General features: G+C 42.0%; 1 protein-coding gene across 1 annotated transcript in view; it reads right to left on the minus strand.

Moving 5' to 3' along the window:
- The window catches only part of Pde1c (Phosphodiesterase 1c), a 704,757-nt gene extending 703,564 nt beyond the window's left edge, over positions 1–1,193 (minus strand). Inside the window, exon 1 of the mRNA XM_067767820.1 lies at positions 519–1,193. The gene's annotated coding sequence lies outside the window, so the exon portion shown is untranslated. The remainder of the gene's footprint in view (positions 1–518) is intronic.
- Between the last annotated feature and the right edge of the window lie 5,512 nt (positions 1,194–6,705).

The following is a 6,705-nucleotide window of genomic DNA, read 5'->3' on the forward strand; positions in this document are numbered from 1 at the left end:
AAAAAGTGTCTTTTCATTTGAATAAAAATTCAGTTGATTTGGAAAAAGTTTGATTTAATTTGAAAATAAATTATAGTTGGCTTAAGGAAAATTTTTCGCTTGATTTGAAAAAAGTTTAAATTGATTTGGGTTTGGTTTAATTTAAAAATAAGATATTTTTGATTTGAAAAAAGTTTCAACTGATTTGGAAAAAGTCTCGTATGATTGAAAAATCGTCTCTTGATTTGCATAAAAATTCATTTGATTCCAAGAAAGTTTCACTAGATTTGAAAAAAATTTCATTTGATTTGTAACAGCTTTCAATTGATTTGGAAAAAGTTTGATTTCATTTAAAAAATTTAATTGACTTAAGGAAAATTTCATTTGATTTGAAAAAAGCTTCACTTGATTTGAAAAAATTTTCACTTGACTTGAAAAATGTTTCACTTGATTGGAAAAAGTTTAATTTGTTTTGAAAAACGTTTCATTTGTTTGGAAAAAAAAATTAATTAGATTTGAAAAAAATTTGTTTTTTTTACCAGTATTGCAAATTGGTTATGGCTATTATTTGTATTATATTATTTATTTTTCTTAAATGTGTTTCTAATGGATTTTCACTTTGTTTATTTGTTTACGAATTCACGACAACTCTTCGCACTTATTCTCACTGTTTGCGAGAAAATTTTTTAAAGATATTCATTTTGAACAATATTGAGCTTACGGCACGTTTCCACGCACATATTTTGTGTTCACTGAAATTCCATTTCACATTTAATTTCATTCACAAATTTCCGTTGTCTTGCATAAAATAAACAACATATGTTTATCTACGGAAAAAGAGCCTTAACGCGCGCCATTTCAAGCAATGGAAAATAACAAAAAACGTCCGTTGGACATCTGACCGAACCGGGTCCAGGCGAACATGCTTTTAATCATAGAGCTGATGCTGCGGCTGCTTGAGTACATACATTTCAGTGGAATCTACAGTTGCTTGATGCTACAAGTGTGCGCATAAATCAATGTTGTTGTTTTTATTGACGGCATATGTTTACACACTTTTTATGAGGCGTTAACACACACACACTCGGAAGCACACTTCAACAAGCCCACAAATATGTAGCGAAATAAATAATAATAATTCCTCTGATAACAATTAAACGCGGTACCACGCGACGACGATTTTTCTCCATAAAAGAAATAAGCGAATTGCACTCCCTAAAACGTCCGAACGTGCTGCCTTCTGGGGATAAACTGGATTTTCGGAGTTGGCATTTGGCTAAAATCACATTTGCACTACCCACTATTTGTGACGAACGCAGCAGACAGGCGAGGAGATAGAAACAGAGACGGCGCAAAGCAAAGCTAAAACGAAGCAGTGTTGAGTAACATCAGATGGTAGAACAAAAAAAAAAAAAAAAAAACAACCAACAATAGCTGTAAAAGTAGCGTCAAAACATAACACAGAGAAAAGGCAATGCGCCCTAATAAATAGATATTGATGGGCTGAACCAATGGACTAGTAAGGGGTCGCGACGAGTCTGCAATTTCTTATAGATAGTTGGAGACAACAGCTGTTGATGAGAATGAGTGAGCTCGTGGCAGAGAATACAAGAAATTTGCGCACAGGAAGTATAAGGGAGCGCGCTGTCGTTAGTGCTGGGGGTGCAGATACAAATAAGCAGCCAGACAATGAGAAAGGATGTCTCGGCTGGGTCCACAAATCAAGGGAATGAAATCAACATTTGAACATGCATAATTCATACATGTGTTGGTTACAAGCGCAAAGTTTTTTAGTAGCACTAGTTTTCAGTAAAAAACAATTTTTTTGCTGAGATTAATGTAACGCATCTGTGCGTAGCATTTGTTTCGTAATATTATATAGCATGCCTTTAACACTTTAGTGCATATAAATATGTACATGTACATACATAAATGTGTACGTATGAGTGTTCACAACAAGACCTTGTCTAAAAACCAAAAAATTCCTGCTATGTTGCTTATTATGTATGTTTGTGTGAGTGTGTGTGTATACAATGTAGTCGCCGTTAGCCCGGACAATCAACCTGTCCGCTTGTAAAGCAACAAAATCTTAATTAGCCAAGTCAATATAGAGAAGCACCCACAATTGCGAGAGAGAGAGAGATGGAGAGCGAGATGCTGTTTCTGCAGGTGGCCTGCCACAATGAGCAATGCAATGTCAGATTTTCTCCATATTTGTATCTTTTTTGCTCTCTGTTTTGATTGTTGCTCAGCTCAGTGTGCGCTAACTCGTTTGGGGGGTTGGGTGTGCGCAATGTAAACATTAAAATATATAGCAAAAAAAACTTAAGTTTTGGTGAATTATATATGTACTGATATGAATTAGGATGGGTCAATTTGGCGTTGCATATTTATTGCACCATGGAGCAATTCGGTACCTCACATAAATTTGACAGCACGAAACTGCCCAGAGTTTGAACCTGGTATTTGCCGGGAGTGGACAGTGGAGGTTGCAGAGGAGATTTGTGACCATTTTCTTGCAACCTTCTGGTTTGGACTTTCTGCAAATGCCGTTTAAGAGTACTCCCATTATTTATGCTTGTGGGCCAAATAGCTAGTGTCTTGTGTTAGTTGCTGCCTACCTAAATATTTTTTTCTTAGAAAATTTTAGTAAATCCTCAGTCCTCCCGAATGGTTTTGTTGATCCTACATGAGTCCCAAAAGTACCAATTTTGAATTGCGGTTTGCTTGACATTGGTACAAATGTCTATTTTAATTTATGTGACCCGTTGATACGTCTAACGATGCACTCACCTTTGCCAGTCTATCCGCTTTTTCATTTCCGTCTATGTTCCTGGGCCCGGTATGCATGTCTGAGTAATGGTCGCTTAGTTTCCTGTATTGTTTGAGATGATGTTAGTGGAGAGTCTGCATACCTCCCGAGTGTACGGAGTTCTTTAGAAGGAAGCGACAGGCAATATCTACTGCTTGGAAAATACTAGCTAAAATTGGCGAACGATTTGAGATTGTGACATTCAGCTATCCGTAGAAGACTCCTGCACCAAAACGGCGGTCCATTTTGGAGTGAATGGTGAGTTGACACCCTCTCTTCACACCACCTTGATAGACCGAGCTTCTCTCGAGGGTGTCCTCACCTAAAATTTCGTGTATTGTAAGTTCTAGTAAGATATTAGTAACAAAATTTTTGAACTAAGAGATTTCCATGTAAGGAGCCTCAACATCGAAGTCAGGCGATTGATTGACTAACATCAATATACTTAATGCGAAAGCGTTATACACATTTTCGAACTTTATCTGGGGTATTTATACACTATCGTAAAATTGCGATCCACCGCCACCCAATACTGAATTTATCTGATTAGTTTTGCAAGAACGTTACGACAAACAAATAGGACGCATCTCTTGCTACCATCAGCACATAGATTGAGGAATCTACACAAGCAAGGAAATCAACTCCATGACACAGATTGTAACGTAGCGTACAATAAATATCCCCCCTGTACTTTCTTTTTCACTTAAGCCTGACACTCCCTGTACTTATTTTTCTATAGCATAGCCAACAACCACTATGGTAAATAACCACATGCTACCAACAACTGATGGTAAACCAATGGGGTGTTTCGTCAACACACCACACAAGAAAATCACAATTATATTGTATTAGTTTCTCAACCAGTTTGCGGCACCACCCGTATAAACAGCGAATTTGAATTTTTGCACGTGAGCCAGCGGGAGTGGTTGTCATTTTTAAAGACAAAATTGCCACTCCGGCTAGCCAGCTGAGTGAAAGGAGGCGCTGTCATGGCGCGGGTCACCCTCCACCAGGGCTGGGCGACGCGAGTGGTGTCTTCGGGCTATCCTTCCCTCCGTCGCCCACCCTGGTGTTGATCGGCACGCCACCACAATGACCAAATACCTCCTCCCCCGCAGCTCGGACTGAGCGGAAGGGGGCGCTGTCATGGCGCGAGCCACCCTTCACCTGGGCTGGACGACGCAAGCGGAGTCTTCGGACTATCTTTCCCTCCGTCGCCCACCAAGGTTTTGAGCGGCCCGCGGCCTTAATGACCAAATAACCCCCCTTCCCCCTCAACACTGATTTAGTAGGCTGGCCGGTGCGGAGGGACCACTCCCTCTAGTTAGCTGGGGAGAAGAGGGTGCGGCCGTGGAGCGAGTCACCCCTTGCTGCACCAAGACGACGCGAGTGGCGTCTACGGACTACCCTTCACTCCGTCATCCTGGTCTGGTAAGGAATGAGTCGCCGCCCGAACGACCGCACGACCCCCTCTCCTAAGCTCTGGTTTCGGCCGTGAGCCGATGCGTGCGCACAAGGGGCTACCGCTGTGCCATTACAATGCACTTCCCCTCCGCCCACGGGTCGACCCAAGGTGTCTCGGCTGGTACAACCCCGCTCCCCTTACACACCTTCTACTAGTGTGCAAGCAGGGAGGCGGGGGTGTCCAGAGGTGAGACCAGCACTAACCCGAGTTCTCGCAGTCTCTTCCTTAGGTGACCGACCCTGCCGACTATCGATCCTGCCGAAGACTACCGATCAACCCGACCCCGCCGATACCGTTATTCGATCCCGCCCGGAACGAGCCGCCGCTGTCCAGGTAAACCCCATCGCCAACCGACTTGCCCTCTCACCACGGCCCTGGTACGCGCTCCGTAGCCCACCGCCGCTGTCTTCGCATCGTCGTCCCTCTGGTGGCGCCGCTGCTTCCATCCCGCCCGTGCTACGCCGACTGATGGTCGTCGGCAATACTACCGCCGTACCGATCACGCCGTGCTGGTGCCGCCGCTGCTACACCAACCACTGGCCGTTCACCATCCTACCGCCGTTAAGCCGCTGTATCCGTCCCGCCGCTGCTACGACGACCGTTGGCCGTCCGCCATCCTACCACCGTTAAGCCGTTGTATCCGTCCCGCCGCTGCTACTGCGAAAGTTGGCCGTCCGCCATCCTACCGCCGTTAAGCCGTTGTATCCGTCCCGCCACTGCTACGACGACCGTTGGCCGTCCGCTATCCTACCGCCGTTAAGCCGCTGCTTCTATCCCGCCGCTGCTTCCATACCATCGTACCAATCCGTTCATTACCCGACCGTTCAACCGTCCTGCTGAACATCCTCATCTCCAACGACCGTTAGCCGCCCTCACCGTCTTGTGACGCAAAGCTGCTGCTCCAGCTGTATGTGTGTGTGTGTTCGCAACACATAGATATTGTGTTTTTATTCAGTAGCGGTTTGTGGGACCTTTTCTCGACTCTGGATTGACTGAGCGTTACCCCAGCCTTAGACAAAACCCACCTCATAAGATGAATGCGTTTCTCCTTGATACAGCTCAATTTTCACCACTTAATTTGTTGCGATTACTTGAGCAGTGCAGTTGAGAACATGCTCTATAAAGCAGAGATGCACACAAGAGCTTTTTAAAGTTTCGAAAGACTTTTCGGCCTTCATCTACATTTTATATGAGTGCATCCACCGAGATTGAGCCCAGCAAGCAGTGAATCAGTTTTTGGTTTGCTCTTCGGCCAGTAAACATCTCAGGCCCACATTTTGTGGGCTCTTTCAGCATTGAGCACCGTTGTTGAAGAAGGATTGGATTGGGACACATCACGATATTCTCATATAAGGCAATGTAAAATATATAATCGATTCCTGATCGGCCTGAAAATCCTTTTATTCATCGAAATGCCTATGTCTGCCGAACTCGCAGTAACAACGACATTCATGTGTGTTAACATTTGGAAGAAAAAGTAACAAAGTTCAAATCCAATACCATGTCCATCTTTGTACGTTCCCTGAGCGAACATAACATATGTTAGGTAAGGTTGTACTGGCTGATCTCCTAGGAACTCACATATACTAACCTAAGATAACTTCGGAGCAATTTATATCTTTGAGCAAAACCAAAGTTGTTTTAGGAGATTTATAAAAAAATATATAGGGCTTTTTTTTAGTGTTTCCTTTCTGGTAAACAAACCCAAGATTTCAGGCTTTTAGGAAATCGCATACAATTGTAATAATTTTTTTTTTAAAGATATTTTCGTAGTATTTTTCACAAAAAAAAAAAATTTATAAATATTTTTAATGAGAGTAAAAGAATAAAAAAAATATAATAATAATTTGGAGAAGTTTACCCTGCAGTAAAACGAGAGATAGTCAGCATTTAAAACAAGGTTACAGCCTGATTTTTATATACTTAAATTAACTAACACGGTGATAATGTATAACCTTCTAAGACTTTCTACCTAGATGTTGCCACTCAGAATGTTTCACAAGGTTGCCACCTATTCGAAATAAAAAAAAAATGCATGAGATATGCCGATATGGGTATCAAACGAAAGGTATTTTACTCCTCATTACAATAGGGAAATTTTTGAGCAGGGTAGCAATTTAGGGTTGCCACCTATTCGAAATTAAAAACAATTGCATGAGATATGCCGATATGGATATCAAACGAAAGGTATTTTACTCCTCATTACAATAGGGACATTTTTGAGCAGGGTAGCAATTTAGGGTTGCCACCTATTCGAAATTAAAAACAATTGCATGAGATATGCCGATATGGATATCAAACGAAAGATATTTCACTCCGCATTACAATAGAGACATTTTTGATTAGGGTTGTCATTTAAAGTTGCCACCTATTTGAAATAAAAGAAAAAAATTACATGAGATATGCTGATATGGGTATCAAACGAGAAATGAGGAAATTAAAAAAAAAA

The sequence above is a fragment of the Eurosta solidaginis genome, chromosome 2 (genome assembly GCF_040869045.1).
Source record: "Eurosta solidaginis isolate ZX-2024a chromosome 2, ASM4086904v1, whole genome shotgun sequence".
Lineage (NCBI taxonomy): Eukaryota > Metazoa > Arthropoda > Insecta > Diptera > Tephritidae > Eurosta > Eurosta solidaginis.